Raw genomic sequence first — 22,046 nt, 5'->3', positions numbered from 1 at the left:
TTTCCTCGTGGCACCGCTGCCGTTTCGATAACAGAGTGCTTCACTCTAACCTGAGCATCTCTGCTCCCCCCCAAAATTAAATTAGCCTTGTCCCTGGCTTTTTTTTTTCAACAACCTCTCTGAGAAAAAAGGTCCTCAACCTGCAAGTTTGATCAATGGTGAAAATCAAATCTCATGTCAACACCCCGAGGTTAGATTCCCTTACATTAGGAAGAGTAAAAACATTAAAACACTCTCCAGGATCCTTTTTGTGGCTTCTAACGTAATAAAAAATGATAAAAAAAAAAAAAAAACCTTTTGAGTAGTTGAAAAACTGTATGGGTGTACTAACACATAACACAATACTTTCTGCCTTTAATCTGGCATTTATTTAGATACTGAGTGCTATAAGAGTGATAGTCTAAGATCACAAATAATCTGCTTTAAATCCCCAAAAAGCATTTAACGTGATGAAATTAAAATGAATGAGCAAACCGGAGGCTTTCACATGGCTTCAGGAGCTAGCAGGCAGGAAAGCTGCTCTGCCCCCTGATGCCAGTATTGATTCCCTGAATCCTTGGAGAACTGGAGGGCTAGAGCGAGAGGAAATGGGGAAGTGTAGATTTACTGCAGTATGGCTCTCTTTCACTGTCTGGAGCTCCTCCCTAGAGGTTAGCAGTGAGAAGCCGACTGGCCATGACCTGAAAAAACCTCACTCCCCTTCTTCTCCCAATCTCACCTGAATGTTTTGGTGTTAAAGGCTAAGAAAACTTTAAAAGTCTCTGATATTTTTGGTTCTTGTCTTTTCCTTACACTTTCTTTTCTTAAACAAAGTCTATCGCGGATTCTAGTTTCATAATTACGGGTTGAAAAAATAATTTATAGCCCTTAATTATTATTACTTGGACACAATGCATCCGCAAATTTAAATCTGCTTCATTTTTTGCCATTCTGCTTTGGAAAAGGCACTGATTGAACTGTCAGATATGATGGAGAGCTTTTGTAAATAGGAGTTGTTAAGACTCTAATTCAGATTTCAGTTTTTTACTTTGACTAGGCCATGGTAACACATAAATATACTGTGATCTAAATCATTCAATTGCTGACCCAGTCTCAAGACTGTTGTAACCTGTTTTTTCAGAATTACCTTCAATTTAGCTCAATTCCTTCAAATTTCTGCAGAAGATAAAGATGTCCACAGCATGATACTGCCGTTACTCTGCTTACATATGGGTGGTGTTTTCAGAATGTGCTAGTTAAACAAACGTTTAATGTTGTTTTGGTGCAATATGAGCACCTTTTTCTACATTTACTGTGACTCTTACAAAGCTTGAGGAAAGCTTTGAACGGGTTGTTTTACAGCGCATTTTTAACATTTTATTTATTTTTTTCTGTTCTTACTTTTAATTGCTGTAAATATGCTGGATGAAAAATCAGAGGGGAGTGTAAATACTATTTAAAGAATGGGTATGAGGAAGCAACAAAATACTTTTTTCAGAACTACTTAATTTTTTTCATATCAGTTAATATCTGAATAAGCAAAACAAATTAAATTTTCATAATGTATTCAGACCCATTCAATAATTTAGAATATTATTGAAAAACCCATTTATTTATGGAATTTTATCACCAAGTGAAAAACATTATATAGATTAATTACACACAGATGGATATTTGAAAGACATTTTGCTGTTAATTATGATAATTTTTCACTTCATGAAACCATGACATTTAAAATTAGAATATTACCTCAAACCAAAAATTTTTTTACAAAATGTGGGCTTAATAAAAAAAAAAAAGTACAGTTATTTTCCAAAGGTACTTTTAATCTTACAGATGAGACTCATTGGGACGTTTATTCTAATGTACTGAAAATGAAGGTACAGTAGATACTGTGTCATAAATGGCATTTTCATATTTTAATCACTGGAAATGGATAGAAAAACTCAGTTTTATAAGTTGATGAGATGTAACCATGCTCTTCCAAATGAAATGTAGCTTAATATGTAGCGTTTTTAGGTGCTGCTTATGCTTCTTCTGTGGAAAAGTAAAATGTTTCATTTTTGTCTCTCTGCGACTGTTGGCATGATACCAAAACTCATTACGCTCCAGTGTCTCTTAGACATCATTTCAGCTAATTAAAGTGGGCTACATCTGCCGTCTTTAGCAGTTTTGTGTCCATTTCAGTGGAGAAAAAAACTTGATTGCAGGTTAATTTCAAAACAAGTTTAACTGACAGAAATACCTCTCGTCATTTCCTCTCGGTTTGATGATAACTCTCTGAAGCCAGACAGGTACTTCTATCAAGCACTGGCTTTATATATCTTTATTGGTGGTTCAGCCACCTGAGAATATAGCTGAACAGAGATGAAACAGATTTAAATTTTCATCTCCAGAATGTTAACCTATGAATTTTTCTCTGCTTTAACGTTACTGTATGCCATCCCTGCCATGTATCTTCTCTCATGGTATTTCACATAGATAACGTAATTTCCTGGTTTTGCTGCCTCTACTATTGGAAGAAATACAACAAAATTATTATGTTCTAGATTCAGCTGATGTTTTTTTACCAGTTATAATGTAGTGGCATTTGATTGTGTTTTAATGAATGCATTTAAGAGAAAAGCACAGACACAATGATGATTGTGGGGTTTTTACATTTACTGGTGATAGTGATCTGTATTTGGTCCTTTCTTCTCTTAGATAAACACAAGCAGTAAGTACAGTATATTTGCAGTAAGTCTGGAACGGTTAGCAAGTGTAGTTCTTTAAAAGCTTTAACCTACCTGTTTTAGCTGAGTCCAGTTTTGTTTTTATAAATGTAACATAAGGAGGTAAAATAACTCCATTGAGTTGTGTGTTGCTGCAGTAGCTGTAAAATAATTTCACTGTTTCTAAGCAAAGACATAATAATTGCTAAGTTTATATTTTTGTGAGTATTTATGAGAGAACGCAGAGACTTATCGTACTGCTGGGATTTCAAAAAGGCTCCCACCATTTTCTAAATCTGACATGTTCCATGACAGACCGAGGTTTGAAAGTGCAAAATAATCGCTATAATCTGCCTAAACTTCCTGATATCCACTGAAAGTCTTGCACTCTCATAGCCTGAATAATTTTTTCAGTTTCATCGATACACATAAAGTAGAATAATTAAAGTAAAGATGCTTTTTTAACTTTATCCAGGGATGGGAGAAAAGGGATGTTGGCTCCTTGATGCATGACAGATGGAGGAACAACTCCAGCTAAAAGTCATGCATTTGATGCTTGAGTAGCCTTGAAAAAGTTAAGTGAAGCTCTGTTGTCTTGCCTGATGTGGGCTGTGATGAATGAGACAGTCAGTGTTTGTGTTCATTAGCAGTAGAGATGCAATGAAATAGAGGAGCCATATTTTAATGTAAATTATATATTTTTAGAGATAAACAATAGCTTAAAAGCAATGTTTCCTATTTAATTTTTGTTTGCATACTCTCCTTTCTTCTATTTTTAATTTAAGCCTAAGAAATTAGATTATTGTCAAGTAAAAAGTCAATAAAGAAGTTGTCAAATTACTTGCTTACCTTTTAGTTAAAGTTGTTGCCTGAAATGATAGCAAAGGAAAATAATGAAAGAAAGAAAAAGAGAAAGACTTACCAGTAGGCTCCATTTGGCTTTATTGATACATTTTTCTCTTTTCATTACTGTAATATATGCAAATTACTGAATGGGGTGTTTGTTCAGCAGTTTAGTGATCTCTATCTGTCAGAACTAATGGGGGCCCAGAAAGGCTCTACAGTTGAGGCACAAGACCCTAGAGAGCCTTATTTCACTGCAGAGGCTATTGCTTTCACATGCACCATCACACACACAAACACACACACATAGATGTAGAAATGTGTGTTTGGTGCTGGTTGTCACAGAGCAGAGTGGGACTCTGCATACTAGAATATTGATGTAGTGAGGTGGCTCGATGGGGCGCTATGAGAAACCAAGCAGAAGCCTGATGAATGCTTGGACATGTCTAATACATCTCCCTGTGTCGCGCTTAATGACTTAACCCAAGGTATTGATATACAGCTTAACCTTTTATTTCCCTGAATACCACACTCAGAGTATTTTGTTGTCTCCACACTGAGTGACAGTGTGGAGGAAGGTGTCATTAAGCCGTATTACTTTGGTTAGACTTTGTGCTTCTGGAAATGAGCAACACTGCAGTTGGGTTTCTCTAAGGGTTATGTCAAGCAGTTTGTTGTAATTGCACATGTTGAGAAAGAACTGGAGTCCTTGTTTCTCTGTCCAATCATTTATCAATTTGTCCTCCAATTACTCATTATCCGATCAGAGAAGTAACCTGTTGTTCATGCTCAGGTTTTCCTTTAGTAAAGAACCATTCTTTACCCAAGAGTTTACGCAGTTAGTTTGGACTTCTAGATTTATGTTTACTTACCTTGAAGTTCTACTACTGAATGGCAAGCAAAATAGTTTAAAGAATCCAACTTATTGCTTTACTTACTTTGTTTGCATACCAGGAGAGGACTCTTTGAGCAACAGTACAAATCTTCATTTGTAACTGATACCTACTAGTACAACTGAAGCCTGTAGTCCTTGGATTTGGGCCCGCCATCCTCAAAGAGTCTTTTTCTGAAACCAGCTTAGTCCACCCACACGGGGTCAGAGCAGATGCACTTTTTAGCAGCCCTGAGGCAAGCCTGTAATACTTTTGCTATGGTTTAAAAATTGACAGAGAAATTTACACAGGTTCCATGTTTCTCTTGCAGTCTTCACCCTGATTTAACTCAGTCTTCAAAGTGAGAGCTTCACTATCATATGTTTATGGATGTCTCTTGTCTAAGACATGCTGTTGGCTACGAGGTTGGTTTGTGTAGAAGTGCTGCAAGAGACACTTATTGTCAAATAAAAGGCTGACACTTGTTCTGTTTAGCAGCTAGCTGATTGTAAGTAGAAAAACACCTACATTTGTTTTGCAGGTAAACATAACCGTTAAGTTACATTGCTGTGAAAACCACTTTCACAAGTATACATTTTTCTTCTTTCTTCTTGTGCTAGACTTGCTTGTTGTCTATTTTATAAGGATTTAATTTCCTGTGTGAAAATGAAAATATAATCACCACCCTTGGTAGATCATGATTTTACTGTGATCAACAACATCTTAAGATTTGAATTCACAGAAGTGGCATTAAGTAGGCAAAAAGATCTCGAAAAACAACACTATTCTAAAGAAATCCAATAATAGATTAAGAAATTAATTCACATCTAGCAATCTGGTAAGGGCTATAAAGCCATTTGTAAGGCTTTGGGGTTCCAGTGAGAACGAGTATCCATAAATGGAGTAAACAGGGTAACTCTGGTGACCGTCCTCCCAAAATTACTGAAAGAGCTTGTTGATGACTCTTTCAGGAGATTATTAAATTTAATACACCGCAGGACACACTTGCATCAGCTAAGGCCAGTGTTCCTCCTTCAACAAAGATAAACACGGTATAATCCATGGGTGACTGGTACCGTATTGTGACCTTCAACTACACCTTAACACACTTGGGTCAAGCAGTATGCAGGAACCAAAGAAAACAGCAATTCCACTACTGAATGGCAAAAACAAAACAACAAAAAAGACTCATTGAAATTGCCCAGTAAAAGCCTGGATTAAAATCCAATTGAGATGCTGTGGCACATGCTTAAAAGGACTGTTCATCCAGTGCAGCTGATTTAAAGGGATTCTGAAAAGAAGATAGTGCAAACAGCAACGTTAAAGACTGACTGGAAGGTGAGACTTCGGGTGACAGTTGGGTGACAACCAGTTATTAGGTTTAGGGGGCAATTGTTTTTTTTTATTATTATTATTCAGGCACTGCATTTTGTATTTTCCCAGATTCTCTTTGGCAGATTTAGATTTTTTTTATGAGTGAAGCAAAAAGGCAGAAACAGAAGAAATCTGGAAGGGGTAAGTGCTTTTTCATTTCAGTCCATGCATTTGAGCAAGCACTATTGTTCCCGATTTGTTTGGTTTATTTTGTCTGTTTAGTATCTAAAAAAGTGGGTCAACTAATGCTAGAGGGACTTTTGGTAAGGCCTAATAATTTATATTTATAAATAAAAAAAAATCCTCAACCTTCCTTCCTAAATCCTTTCCAGTGTGTTAGCACTCCCTCCTAATCACCACCTTCTCTTATTCACCCCTTTATTCACCCCGTGTGTTTTTCGCCGCTAATGAAATGCACTGTAAACTGCTTGGCCAATTAAGCAGAGCACAGCCGAACCACGTCGGCTTTTAATTACAACGAGAAAAAATCTGTGGAAATGACTTTAAATAAATAAAGGTGCCTGGAAACAGTCCTATCTCATTCCTGAGTTCTGCGAATATGTCTGTCACCTCAATGATTCAAATCAAGTAAAGACAAAGGATGAAGCAACAGATTAGTGCACTCTGTGAAATAACTAGTGATGCTTCATAATGAATAATGCAATGTTGGAGGAGAAACAAAGACAATTAACACTTCTTACTATGTGTTGTCTGGAGGAACACTTTTAAAATCAAGTTTGGGATCTGATGACTCTTTCGCGCTTCTCTCACAAAGTAACAGAACTATTTTATAACATGTACTTTCATAAATGTGTCATCTTATGTGATCAAACTGATTTCCATTACTGTAATAGCAGAAACATTCATGTGTGACAGATCAGTTTTCATAAAAGAAACACTGACGCTGTGTTTTTAGGTGTGCTTGGCAGCACTAGCTCTTATATATTCTGCGTTCTGCACTGAGAATACGTCGGTTATTATATTAACTGAGTCGCTGCTGCTACAGAGAAATTATCTAATCAGCAACATGGCGCTTTACAAGCTTAGCATGGCTTAAGGGCCTAATGTAACAAACTTCAAGATGCCAACACAGGCCATAATTTCATCACTTTGCAGTTGTGCGCATTTTTTAAAAATAAATTTAATAAAACTCCAGTAAGGACGTTGTTATTCATTATTTACTTGATGTTGTTTTATTACAAATAGGGAATTCCAAAGGGAAAATTAAATCCAACATACAAAGCAATACTACAAAATTGTAGGTATTGTTCCTTTGGGAAGCTAATAATGCATAAAGTTATAAATACACAAATAATGTTATTAATATACAATGCACATAGGTGGCACAGTTTAGTGCGTGGTTTCTGCAGTTTCACAGTCTGCAGAAGAAGAGTGCAGCGCTGTTTGAAAGTCACATGAAACCTTTGATGTTTGGATCTTATTTATTAGTCATAATTAAGGAAAAAGCTGACCGAAAAGTGAAAAATGTAGTCCTATGGGAGAAAAAAACAAACTAACATTAAAAAAAAAGTCCAGACAGATGACATGTTGGTATAATTAAAAGGTTTATTAAAATTTCTCAAGGATATGAATAATTTTGGATTTACCTGTATCTTGCCTTTTCCTGTAAAACTGTGAACCCTCCAAGTTGCCCTCAGGTCCTTAGGGAGTCTGTTCTACAGTCATGAGCCATAATAAGTCAAAGATGCTTCCCTGTAGGCTTTTCTCCCCCCAACTCTCGGGATTAATTAAAGACCTGCCTTTAAATCAAGAACATTTAAAGCTTTAAAAGCCAGTAAAAGAATGTTTAACGTATAAAAATTTTAAATTGTAGCTCACAAATCATTGAAAGTTATGATTCATGTCAGATGCAGGAACATTAATAAAAATCCAGGAAACATATGTTTCAGGAAAAAACGCATTTAAATGTCCAACTTTTCAGTTTTATTTTATCACCTAATTAAAAATGCTTTACTGCATCATCAAGTATCAGGGTGGTAATCTCTATCAAACAATACAACTTTTTTGGAACAAAATGTGTCCAAAATATTTTGTTTCTACTCACTTTTGTCACTTCCAGACAGTGGCTTTCTTAGCCCTCATGCCATGAGAGAGAATTTCCTTACCGTTTGCCAATCAGTGTCTTGTTAGACTGTGACACTTGGCCCCATGAGGCAGCTCTGTTTACCAGTAGAGTAAGATTGCTGCTCTCTGGAGCTGAGAGGGGGTGTGGCCTGGAGCACAGAAGATGCTCCCTTGATGTACTCTGAACCTTGAGCTCCAGACAGAACAAGTGTCACATTCCTCTGATAAAGCCTCCATGCCCTGCCAGTCCTTTAGGGAGTCCTCTGGGATGTGTCATGTCCTGTAGGTGTTCGGGCCAGCTAACCTGCTGTATAAAACACAGTCTGACACACTTTCAGTGTCATAACTTCTTTGGTCTGAGGTCAAAATATAGGATGGGAAGTTAAGTGGCAAGCAGGCAATATGTGATAAGTCTTGGGAATGATTTGTTTTGTTGATTTACTTTATTTTAGTCTTTTTGTGTGTTGCTCAGCAGTTGTATAGCTTTCCTACTTTTGACACGGGTCTCTGCTGATTACTTCTGCTCTACTGAAACTCAGGCTAAGAACCCAGCGGCAGAGGCTCCAATCTGCACCTCATTACTTCCCCAAAAGGCCCGGGCTTAGTGCAGGGTAATAGACAGAGGCCCAACCACCCTCATTTGTCATGGGCTCCTGGGTTTGATGCAAAGCCCCCCATGAGCACTTGTTGCCGAGCTCTAATCCTGCAGTAGACACCAGCCATGCTTCTCTGCTTAGGCATCCTGGCTCTCCTCCGTCATGGCTCATGATTTCACTTTCATTTGATGTTTTAATGAAATCTCTGAGACTCAGGTGAATGGTGTGCCCCATTGATGGCAAATTATTCTATCAAATGCAAGTGGAGGAGAAACGCGACCAGAGTTATTTGTCAAGTAAATAAGACCTTGAAAGGCTTTACAGCATTTTGTGTGTGAATCCACAATAGAAGACAGTAAGAGTGAAATTTCACTGAAGATGGAAATGTCATGCTCCTCATAGTCAGAAATAATACATCATTTTATTCAGCTTCTCTTGTAAACCACAGAAGCTGGAAATTGTCAAGAAAAGAAGGGGAGGGGAAGGTGTTGTGCAACAACAAAATATTAGTAACAACCATCAATGTAGTAAGAAGTCATACTATGAAATTGTTTACTTGTATTTCTAGTTTTAGACCAGTAGGATTTCCTGCAGAAAGTGTTGGATCTTTTCCTACAAAGAAAGGTCATCATCATCAGCTGGTTTGGTGGTTAAAAGCTCTTCTTTTTTCTGTCATTGAATTTTGTTGAGTTTTTAGTTCATATTTTTATTGTTTGTTTTAACCTTCCAAAATATTATTTAACCTCCTTTGATTATGTTTCTGTTTTGTGTATAATCTTGCTTTTTTTAAACTCTGATTATCCATGTTTTATATCTTCTAAAATATTAGGTTACATAGTGATTTATTATCCATGTAAACTGTTGCATTTATAAAAAAAAAAAACTGATTGTAAGATTAGCACATTTAACACACTATTGCTATCTAGGGGTTTATGATGTACTTAAAAAAAAAAATAACCCTTTCTCACCTTTTTACATATCTCTGTCATGATGCTGGAGATTGTTGTCATTTGCCTTTTGTGTTTACAAGCCATTCATAATAGTTTGTCCCTTATTTCCCCACAGATAGAGGCTGGTATTAATGAGACCAGCCTCATTAATATCATGATGATTTCTGTTTAATGCCCAGAAATCATCACCCCAGCATTTGGGGAACCGGTATTCATTTGCTCCTTGTCAGTTCTTCTCCTTTTGTATTTTAATTGTGCTTTTTCTCCCCAGCTCTTTATTGATTTGGGAAGTTTTCTTTCCCTTTCAACTTCTTACCTTTGACGTTTCTGCAAGGTACTTTATTATTTCATAAAAATACAACTGAGCACTGATCTTGCCTGCCTCAGGCTTGCACTTGAGTCCTGACAAATGTCCACTCAATAAATTAATTTAATGCTACCCTATGTAGACCGTTTTTCTCCAATGGTGAAGATTTACTCATCTCAGCATGCTGAAGGTTTAAGTAGCTTGACACACTTAGTGAGAAAATGAATAAATATGGTTACTCAGTAGCAGAAAACTTTACCCTCTATATATCTAGTAGTAAACGTTTAACCTGCTTGACAGGAATTGATGTTTCACAAAATTTTTATTTCTATTTCTTAGGGCTTGTATGAAAAGCTTTTTTGGACATATTCCAACATGCATAGCAGGATAAACAGAGTAACTTTCATGTTACCACTGTTTCTTCAAAGAAAATGTCCACTGTTGTTTAGGCTGTACAAAGGTTTCTGTCCATTCATGAGGACGATGACTACAGTACACCAGTTCCCCAGCATTTCACTGTGCACTTCGCTTTGAAAGTCCTAGAAACTATAGAAAAGTCAGAAGAGTAAGAGATCACTAATTAAAAGGAATCAGTGACAGTCAGAAACACTAACAGTTACAAACGGCAATCTGATGGTAGTCAACAGGGGATTCTCCATTAATTGGCTAAATGAGACTCATCAATCACACAGGAGGGAGTGCTGCACAGACAGTATCCTGTCAGAATCCCCCACTGAGGGGGGAGCAGCATGACGTGTTTCTCAGGGACAGAGTCGTGCAGAGGAGTAACGGTTTCTCCTCCAAACTGCCTCCTCTCCCTCCGCCACTTTCCCCCCCTGACTCTGTTTCTCTCCACATGTGGCTCTCAGTAGACATCTCTCCAACTCATTCTGACAGGCTTTGTTTTTGCTTGTCACATTTGAAATGGGGATTGGCTGCCATTCTCTGCCAGTCAAGGCTGAGACAGAATTGTCAAAACACACTGTTGAATTCCAGCTTTTAGAGGATATTCTCCGCTGATGACATGTGCTGAGTGGCTGTAACTCCATACTGCTTCTTGGCATCGAAACACTAGTGGTGTTTGTTTTCTCTACAGGAAACATCAATAATTTAATTTATAAATATCTTTTTTTGGCATTTGGAAATGTTAAAACTCAATTAGTTTAGATATTTGATTGTTTTACTCACTGTTAATACTCACTGTATTATTACTTGCTGTATGAACTAACAGAGACAGATAAAATCCTCGTCTTCTGTTGTGAGTAGTGTGTGATGTTTGAGCTGGCCAAACATGTCAGGAAGCACTGCCTGCTTCTTTGCGGACAGGTCAATGAACGATTGACTGTTTCATCAATTGAACCAATCAATGAGCTGTTCTCTGTCTTCATTCCACTTGTGTGGTCTAGTGTGCTTACATGCAAACCGAGATTTTCATTTGCCATTACTTTGTGCTGCATCTCTGCTTCATCTTTACATCTTACATTGTCTTCTTTTTTTTTTGGAAGGCACAGGCTGCCATTACCGACTTGCCACCGAGGCTATTCTCTTATCTAATGTGTGCTGGAATTGCATGTTGATTTCCTCATTACCTCTCTCCACCGCATTAAATCAGTAATATGTCAGGCACGTCACAGAAAATGGAGTATTCGCAACTGTCTTTATGGCTCTTATCAGTGGCGCTAATGTACTGCAAGTCAAAACAAAAGACAGGGTTTTGTGAGTTTATATTAACCTCCAATTAGCAGCATGGATAGACAGGGTGACCTCAAGATATGAAGCTGGTTGCATTGATGACGCTTTTTTGTAGGATGCAGGAAGGCATCACATGGTTGATGAAAGCTTTTAAGTTTCTTGCAGTAAGTACAAGGTACAGGAGCATTGGGACAAGTTAAAATAAAATTGTAGAGGTCATTTATTTTCTTAATTTCAGCTCAAAAATGAAACTCAAATTGTATACATTTATTATGCACAGAGAATGGTATTTGAAGTATATAGTTAATTTTCTCTAGATATTAGACTAAGAAAAAATAAAGAACTGAAACATGAATTGCTCTTCAGTGTCCTGGTAGACTCCCAGTACGACTTTCTTTTCAATAAAATCAGTGGGCCAGCACCGGCAGATAACATGGCTTCCCAAATCATCACTCACTCTGGAAGCTTCCCACCGGACTTCAAGCAACATGGATTCTCATCCTCTCTACTCCTCCTCCTGACTGTTGCACTTTCAATTCCAAATTCAAAATTTATTTCATCTAAGGACTCTGGACCATTGAGAAAAAACCAAAGTCCTTTTTTACAGCCCAGATAAGGACAGTTCTAATGGTTTAACACAGGGTATACAACAAATGTTACTCCTGGTTTAGATAACACTTTCACTGGTTACTTTTAAAACATTAACTTTCTCCTTCTGAACCCCAGTTCTTGAATGATCAATCCTTCACAACCCTCTTAAGGCTGCAGTTATCCATGTTCTTGTGCACTTCTTCCTTCTGCTTAATGTTTGTAGCGATATGCTATAACAGACATAGTTCAGTTTATGAGTAATGCATTCAGCTTAGTCTAGCTGGTTTCAATAACCCAACCAGGAAGTATCTGCTTTGATCGCCATGTTTTATTGGCTGAAACCAACAACAGCAGCAGTATGAACAGCCATTCAAAGAGGGTATGTTAATCAGCTGTGCATTTCCCCACCTTGACACTCAAATGCACTGCCGGGTCTAATTACTCAGTCAGAAAGCTAATTTCAAACATACAGTTTACTCTCTTAAAAATACAAAAACAAAAATCTGAATTTTCCCAGAAATTGATGTTTTCTTTTTTTTCTTTCCTCTGTGCTTTGGTGACTTGTTCTACTTCTGCCATGGTGTGTCACATTTGCTACCTGAACCAGCAACCGACCTTGAATTCATTTTTTCTGATAGAGACTTCTGGTTGATCTCTGGGCTTTTTGCTTTGATATCGTGTAGCTTTCCCTTCTAACTAAAGTGCATGGAAAAGAAACTGAGTGCATGTGTCTCCTTTTTTTATTTTTTTGGTGTGAGAACCTTTTTTTCAACCTTACTTTTTATGGAGTTCAAGGTTATTCACAGAGGTTTAAAAATACTTGATCCATTCTTTTGTCCGAACATGTTATTTGTTTTACAAAGATACTTTCAACACAGAGAGTTTTTATTTTTATACCTTGGCATGCCGCTTGGGCCAGGTACAAACTTAAGTATGTGTAATCTAATTAAACCAAATGCAAGAACTGCCTCAGTCCCTCTGCTTGGTACAGTTATCTTTGTTTTGTGAAGTGATTTCATTTGACAGAAAATACTTCTCGTTTTTCTCATTAAAGTTTCTTTTTTGCTTTTTATGATGTCTCTTAGATACAAATGAAAGTTTTTTACTCGTTGCCCAACATAAAGATGCTGAACATCTGTCAGTGTTTACCTTTATTTTTAATTGAATACAGAACCAAATTGGTTGTTTTTTACTGTTTCTATATTTTCAAAAATTATTATTCATACCCACTGTTTTAACTCTGGTATTTACCATCTCATCAAGAGTTAACCACAACCACATCAACCACAATACTGAAAACAGTAATGGTAATATCGCATTGCACTTCGGTGGTGTTCCATTTGGAATCACGTGCAAGAAGACCTTATGATATAAAGATCCTAATCTATAGAAAAATCTGACAGGGCTTATTTGCAAAGATAATCTCCATCTGATCTGCTTGAGCATGCAGTACTTTGCAAAGAATATGTACAAAATGATACCTCTATGTGTAAAACATGTTAGGGATATACCCACAAAACATTTGTAGCTGTAATTCAATAAAAGGTGGTTCTACAAAATATTGACTCAGGAGAGCTGAACAAACAAATGCATGTCCCTCTTTCAGATTTTTATTTGTGAAAATCTTTAAAAAATAATGTCCCACTCAAATGCAAGCAGCTTTAGTTTTGTAAATGGTTAAAATGTCAAAAATGTTAATAATTTAAGAATTAATACTTTTGCAAGGCACTTGACATGTAACAAAAGCGATGGTGAAAGCACACAGTCAGAGGTGCAGGTACAAGTAGGTGTTATCTAATAGGATGTGTTGGTTCGTGTTTGCACAGTTTAATAGTGACAGGGTGTTTTTTGCACTGCATCACTGTGCATTTGCTATTATCAAACCATCAGCCCCCTGGATATGTACCTTTTCTGTGTTGGAAACATGGTGAGAGAAACTCTCCAGTTCAGTGGAGCAAATCATGGCACCCATAATTGTGACTGAACACTGGTTGGAAAGGTTTTCATATCATTTCTTGGGGCAAGTTGTAACAAAGTGTCAAAAAATTGAGAATAATGGGGAAATTTGAATGACTGACTGCAGTTCTCACACACTTTGTGGACTGAATGTGGTCTTGAGGCTCATTTTTAGTGGATCATACATCAAGGGTAAGATGCATGAGGCTTCTGTCGTGACTATATTCCTAAACCTCTGTGAGCAAGGTCGCCTTAGACACCTTTGTTCCTGTACACTCCATTTCTTCACGAGGGAAACTCCTGTCAATTTGTTTATCAGTAAATTTCATTTATTTCAGTAAATCAGGTAAACTCTGATGATTTATTAGATGCAGTGACACATTTCAGTTCTTTTAGTTCATGGTTTAAAGCTAATGAAATTTATTAGAAAGAGTTATGCCAGCTGATGGCGTATCTCTGCAAATCATCACCGACTTTAGAAACTTGACACAAGACCTCATATCACTTGGATTACTGTGGTCCTCTATTCTTCCTTTAGACTCTAGGACCTTGCTTTCCAAATGAAATATAAAATTTGCTTTCCTAAAACAGTACTTTGGACAAGTAGGCAACAGTCCAAATCTTTTTCTGTCTGAGTAAGATCAGACACTTCTGATGTTGTCTCAAGGAATATGATAGTCTGTGTGTGGCACTGATTGAAGAGTTTAGGAAATGTGGACTATGGCTGGAATCATCTTTTTTGTATGTTTTTTAATCACACTTTTTTCTTTCACTAACTTTCCAGTAATATGCTTGCTAACATCAATCTGAGCAGCCAACATTTTCCTAGCAACGGACATTTATGGCTTACTCTCCTAGTGGACAGTTCCATTGACCATCTGATGCTGACACTTGTGCAACATCTACTGCTGCACAAATGTCAAGTCAGCAGTCTTCCCTGTTTGTTTAGGTCATAAATTTAAACAAAATCTTTTTTTTATTTTTAATATCAAAATTTCAATAGCTAAAATCTTAAATCACAATTAACATAAATAAATGATTCTGTATTTTATGTATAATTTTGAGCTTAATTACTGAAATAACTTTTAAAAGGATATTCAGTATTACTTAGGTCCAACTGTATTCAAGCAATTATCACAGATTAATCTATAAACCCAGAATACATCAGTAGAATTGCATCAAGTGGCCTTTTATAGTAAGTGCATGAATGGTAAATTTTGGCATTTGAGTTTGTTTATTTAGTTTCCAGGCTAAGGGTCCAGCACCAGTGTAGCAACACTTACCGAGCACTACAATAGAAACCTTTCAACAGAGAGAAAAAAAAAGTTAAACTTGTCATCAAAAACAAGTATTTAAACAGAAGATGTAAACACTACATTTCACTGAAAAGAACATATCGTATTTGATCAAGTAGAACAAACTTTCACATTGAAAAGAAGAAATTCTTGCAAACAAAGAAATGCAATTTGAGCAGAGATTACTTGTCTGTTGATTTGTTCCCTTCTGATATAGCAGAGATGAGTTATAGAGCCTTATGACCACAGCGAGGAAAGTTTCTTAGTCTCTGTGTTGCAAGATTGGTAAAAAAAAAAAAACTGTAACAAAAAAAAGCAAACAAAAACACTTCTTTGCCTGGTGGCCTTGTTGTGCAGTTGATTTTTCAGTATTGTTCAGAATATCCGGCAGTCTATTCAGGGTCTTCCTCTGTGCCACAGCTTTGTATGTGCTTCATTTACTTCCCCATCTAGCGGGGCTCTAGTATCCTTGGACAAACCCTGACCAGGCTGCCTGCATCTCTTTGTCAAAGCCTCTTTAGGCATTCAGCTCACCTGAGTCTTTGGCGATAGTGTGTGCTTGGGAGGGGGTGTTGAGTAGTCCTCGAATGTGGTGCTGGTTTGGCAATCACGAACTGATATAGCTCACCTGTCAAACCTGCTAATCAAAAAGGTTGAGCTGTTGTGCTTTCACGGGCTCTCTCTCCTTTGTGTGGTTGTCTTATATCACCCTGAGATAGTTTTCATATCAGCCCAGACCTCCCTTATCTTGTTGTTCTGCAGCTTATGTTTCCTTTCCCTTTTGTGCTCCTCCCTGGCCTCCCTAAGACAGGCATTGAATTTCCTCATGCATGCACTTCATACCTTTACAGTCACCTTTCTTGAAGCAATTTCTCTGCTATTATTATGTCCCCATGTATTACTGGTAATCCAGACTTGTTTTGGAGGGGGAAAAAACAGATTTTAAATGCAAGCAGTAAACTAACATAGTTTTAAGGTAGTTAGAAGTAAGTCTTTTTTTTTTTTTGAGGGAAAACAGACGTTCTATATAGCTCATCATTATTCCCTATCTGAGATTAACACATCATGCCTACCTACCTAAACTGACAAAGGGGTAATAAGAGCATTAATTAGAGTGTCATTCAATTAAAACTACTCTCAAAAGTTTATTTTTTTACTCATCTTTAAAAAGTAAACAATGCTAAGTATAATTGTTCTTCCATTTCCCAATTTCTAATTGTTTTGTGTTGTTCACATGAAGTCTTGATTAATCATCATAAAGCATTTAGTTGTAAGCAACATGTGAAATAGTTGCTGGCTCCAAGGTATATCAGTGCCAATGTGAAAAGAAAATACAAACAGAACAAGCTTCCGTGCTTTTAGCTTTTCCAAAATGTTCAAATCCTTGGACGTACAATTGTTCCCCTAAGATGCTTTCTGACCTCTGATTTGGAGAAGTTACAAACTTTTGATAGTGTGGTTCCGTGCAGACGGATGTTACCTGTTCAAAATCCTCTTCTCCTGGGTATTGTTTTTGAAGCCTCAGTTTTTGAAGATTTCAACATGGCCACAGCTTGCACTCTCGAAAGGACATAAACACAAACAACACAGGCGTGGGAAAACTCCTCAGGCTTGTAATGTGATCAGAGACCAACCACCAGCAGGTCGATGTCCCAGCTACACACAATCTCCTTTACCCTGATTATACCATCTGGTGTTGATAATCAGAGCAAACCTTTCTCCTTTGCATTGGTCAAAGCATCCAGTCTCTTCCTGCTATCATCACAGGGAATCCTGGTAGATTCTTTATAGCATTCACTTAATTTACTGGAAAACAAAGGCAGTGAATTTCCTTTTAAAACACAGTGTCTCCAAACAATCGATTGAACTTTCTTCTGTTTTGAGGATGGAAATTAGATTGAAAAGTATAAGTCCCATGATCTTTGAAATAGTCAAGTCAAAATTCAGTACAATTAACATAAGTACCAGCACATGACTTATTCTATTTTAAAAATCTGATTTTAAATGCACTCTCTAAAAATCAAATGTGGAACACTGGCCTTTTGCTATTCAGGTTTTTGGTTCAGATAAATGCAGCAATTTGTGAAACAATTAAAGACATTTAACTGTATCCTGCTCCAAGTTTTGATAAGTACAAAAAAAAGGAAAATGTTTGAGTTTGAATCCTCCTTTAATGTATTCAAACATAATCAGAAAAAAAGCTATTTTATTACATTTTTGACCAGAAAACTTTATCTGCTTTATCAAATTAAAACTGTTTTTTTTTTTACCTGGAATTGACCATCTATAGTGGTCAGGGTTATAAATTTAGACTCTACCATGGTTTCTTCCTAGATGACCTTATATTTAGCTATCATATTGTTCAATGTTAATTTTCAGCATATTGGTAAATATAAATAAAACTATGCCAATAATTAAAAAAAACAATGTTTATTTCAATCTTGTTGCTGTTTATGTATGCATTTTTTTACTTTTTAAAGTTTTGTAAACCAAATAGAGATTTCACACAACTTTATTTTGCTGTTTAAAGTTTGATTCTGATGGGAAAAAAATCACACAATGGATACCTTTGCAAGGCACAGTATAGTTCATCTTTATTAAGTATTAGGGTTGAATTAAAATGTATACAATATAATTCAATAGGATTAATAAAACAGATTTTTAAGGTCTTAATTCTTTGCTGAGTGGTATAAAGGCAAAACAGTAAATAAATTGATAAAAACTAACCTTAACAGGTACTTTGTTTGATTTGGATACATGAACCTACCAGCTGAATATTGAAGCAAATCATGTAGAAGATTTGGAGGATTTAATTTGGTTGTCTGAAACCTTTGCAATACAGTATGTTTTAGCATTTATGTGCGTGATTACACAAAAGACCGATGGGTAAATATTTTTAGAGCGCCACTGGCAATTATCAAGCGGCATCTTGTTATTGCTGATAAACAAGAATCTCTAGTATCATAGCAGGCTGTATTATCGGGGAGTGAAGCTCATGGTGTTCCTGCGTGTATGTTGGGAGGACGTTCAGGGGAGAGCAGGAATGTGTACTCATGAGATAGCTGCCAGGCTATGCAGGATGATCGCTGGGAATGAGGCATTTTCCACTGAAGTGATTAAAATGATTGAGGACAGCGGCAAACTCATTCATCTTTGAGCAAGGTGATGAGGGACATTGGGTATGTGTGTGTCTGAGGGTAAAGTGCCGCCATGAATTTATGTATATGTAGCAGAGAGTGTGAGTGTTGTCACATATATAGAGCAAGTTGTGAACTGGGCCTGGCATGGATGCGGCCGGAAAGATGTGGAGCGATGCCCACAGGAGGACGGCGTCTTTCTGCCGCCCCACACCCTCCTACGTCCTGTCTTTTAATTTAACCTTCATCAGAGAAAAATAAATAGTCCCTGTGTGTCTGTTTTGCTTTATTTTCTGTTTTGTAAAGAAAAAAAAGGACATTAGTTGAGTTGAAGTTCTTCACCTTTCTGTGAATGTGATTAAGCTGGACTTTAATCACTGTGTCTCCTGTGTTCAGCAGATTCTCTTTAATTACTTCAGCGAGGGGAGAGGGTGGCTGATGGTGATTGTCCTGTGTGTGTTTTAGTAATTTCACCTTGTGCTATCAAATGGGCGGGTAGGGGAGGTATTTTTATACTAACATTTTTGTTCTTTCTTCTCTGTACAAAGGTTAAACCACACTGTGTACTTTAAATCCTAGCAGACTCAGTCACAGTGGGCTTGTTGGCTAAACAGAACCACTCTTAAGCACATTTTGTGTATGCCTAAATCCACTTAACATCAGCAGCTTTGTGAAAGTGTTGATTTGAGGGCTGTGGGCTCTAGTATCCCCGCTCTGCTCTTTGCTTTGATTCTCCTTGCCCTTTCCATCAGCTGTTGTAATCTTGTGAATGCCATCCGCACTCACTGTCCATCCCCTGCCTTTAGGATTGGTTTCGCACAGTGATCCCCTCACTGACCAGGCAGACGACTCCACAATTAACCTCAAAGGCTGACCCGAAATGTCTTGAAACTCCTTCGCTCAAAATCCTTATTGGCCTCTAATAGATTTCTAACAGTTGGCAAAAAGAGGAGGATTGAATTTCACCCATCTCTCTGTGTCGGCTTGAGCGGGAACACTGTTCACTTTGTCAGCGGATTTATTTTTAACTCCTTGGAAGAAACCGTTGTCATTTCTGTGGCACATTGTATAGCAATATATATACAAACATATATATATATATATGCAGGGTTTCAGACATGTGACCCGGATGACGTGCAAAATTCATATGGAAAGTCCCACTGAATAAACATTATATCTTCTGTCTGTGAGCTAGCTGCTAACAACGTTAGCACTCTGAGAACAACCACGCTAGGGCATAAAAATAATATATCTTACCTTACATATGAATGTTTGTCTTTCTAAGTAACTGTCCAATAAAATATCTGAAAATACAATTTTAACAATGCGGTCGTTACCTATTAGAAACTCTGGCATTGTTAGTTTCCGCACTGCCTGTTTTTAGCTGTAAATTGTTGATCCACTTTTCTCCTCTTTTTTCAGCAAGTTTCTTAAAATGAACTCCCTTGTGACCAACTACCTTCAAAACAAAGAAATGTTTATCTTTCTCTCTATTAGAACTGTTGTTCCAACCATACAGGACACAGACTTTAAGCATGTTGATGGTGGATCAACAGAAATAAATGGGCTGCATTTACTTCCGGCCCTCCAGCTGCATTGGGTGAAGCTACGTCATCTGAAACCTAGCAATAGCACACCTGTTCCGGCCGGAACATTATTTGCATTGCGCAGAGCTCTGACTCCTCTGAGTTGTTGACGAATGCTAAATGTTAGCGGCATAACGTCCAATTTTCAAGTTCGGCCCGTGGGGATTTTATTTATTGATGCTAATGCTCTGGTTTTCATCATCTTTAGGGGACCAATAAGCATCCTTAAAATGACTGGCATGATGCCTGAAGTACTGCAGCCTTTCTCCTCTGGGAGCTGCTGGTTCAAAGCGGACGGCGGGAAAAGTGATGCGGTAAGCGGATAGACTGAGCACGACGGGCGGATGAGTAGTTGATGGTTACAGTGTAAGTGTAGCTTTACGGACGAATTGCACAATAAATTTTATATCATCCCAGTCTCCACAAACGGGTGGCGGTACATGGCTGGTAGATGAGTTTCTGAGTGTGACGAACCAAGGTGCCGTAAATATCCCGTATTGCTCTCCCCCGATCTTACGTTCATTCCCTGGTCTACCGGTTGTGACTAGATAAACTATTTGTAAAGATGGTGGAGGAAGTGTGATGATTTGAAGCTTTTTACCAGAACGGTATGAAGGAGAATATCCAACCATCACTTTGTGACCTTAAACTGAAATGAGCTTGATTGATATAGCAGTACTTTTGATCCAGAGTGCACCAGCAGGTCATTCTTTCATGCCTAAAAAAGAAAAGGTTGGTGATTTCAGAGAAGCCTAGTCAAATCCTGGATTTAGATCCAGTTCAGATGCTGTGGTGTGACTTCAAACAGGTCATTTATGATAGAAAGTCAAGTCAAGACTTCCGGTTATGGCGGCCATGTGAAAGGACGTGCCTTCACCGCTCTGCTGTTCCAGTCAAAGAATTTATCTAAAACTCTTCCTTTCAGAACGAACTAAATGACAAATGAGCGCGCGAGTTCGGAATAATGCCTAAAGCAGCAAAAACATCCCAAGACGTAAGTGAAAAGGCGAAACAACATAAGCTAACAGAATACCATCTTCGAGGTGAAATGCAGAAAGCTAATGCTAGCTCTTGCTCGGCTCTGATGGCTGCCGCAGACAGAGAAGAGAACCCGAAGTCTCAAAGCAGCAAGGTGGACGAAATACTTTCTGTTGTTAATTCGATCCAGAAGGATTTCTCCTCTAGATTCGACGAAGTTCTGGGCTCCATCGACAGCGTAAGAAAAGAGATAAACGACTGTACACAACGAATCACAGAAACCGAAACACGTATTTCTGATGCGGAAAGTGAGATAGAAATGCTACGAACTAAGGTGGATGCGCTAGAGTCCAAGAAGAAGGACTTGGAAGATAAAGTTACGGATCTGGAGGCTAGGTCGAGACAAAACAACCTAAGGCTTATCGGACTGCCGGAGGGAGCTGAAGGGCAGAATCCATGTGAGTTCCTAGAGAAGTGGTTGCCGGAGACCCTCGGTGTTGGAGCTGTGGTCGTGGAAAGAGCGCATCGAATTGGACCCCGGAGAGACAACACCGCAGCGCCCCGCACTTTAATAATGAGATTTCTCAGCTACAAGGATAAGCAGCTTATTGCTCTAGCATCAAGAACTAATACTGAAATTCGCTACCAGAATAATCAAATCCGGTTCTACCCAGATACAGCGACGGGTCTTTTCCAGCTTCGGAAGCAGTTTGACCCAATACGCACGGAGCTACGCAAACTGGGATTGCGCCACGGGGTGGCTCACCCAGCCAAGCTGCTGGTGACTTATCAGGACCGAACTCTTGCTTTCAAAACAGCAGCGGCTGCACGTGAGTTTTTACAGAAAATCCAGAAGAAAACCAACGAGGAGGTAACTATGGGTTAAAAATGCCATATATGGTTTCCTAAGTTAACAATTTGTGGCTTCCTATAATCTTTTTCATGCCATTATCGTTCAGTTGTATTGGTGGTGGAACAGGAGGGTTTTATTATGAATACATTTACTTCTGCTTAGAAATGGCAAAAGGAAAAGTGCAGATACCGGTTGATGTCCATACTAATAAGTTCGATCCCGTGAGCAAATATATGGAAGA

General features: G+C 37.9%; 1 protein-coding gene across 4 annotated transcripts in view; it reads left to right on the top strand.

Annotated features, from left to right (window-relative positions):
* The window catches only part of diaph2 (diaphanous-related formin 2), a 460,396-nt gene that overhangs the window by 318,633 nt on the left and 119,717 nt on the right, over positions 1 to 22,046 (top strand). The gene's annotated exons all lie outside the window — the stretch shown is intronic.

Source organism: Xiphophorus couchianus, chromosome 23 (genome assembly GCF_001444195.1).
Source record: "Xiphophorus couchianus chromosome 23, X_couchianus-1.0, whole genome shotgun sequence".
In the NCBI taxonomy this organism is placed as follows: Eukaryota; Metazoa; Chordata; class Actinopteri; order Cyprinodontiformes; family Poeciliidae; genus Xiphophorus; species Xiphophorus couchianus.
The sequence above is the reverse complement of the archived record's forward strand: the minus strand, read 5'-3'. Positions and strand labels throughout refer to the sequence as shown.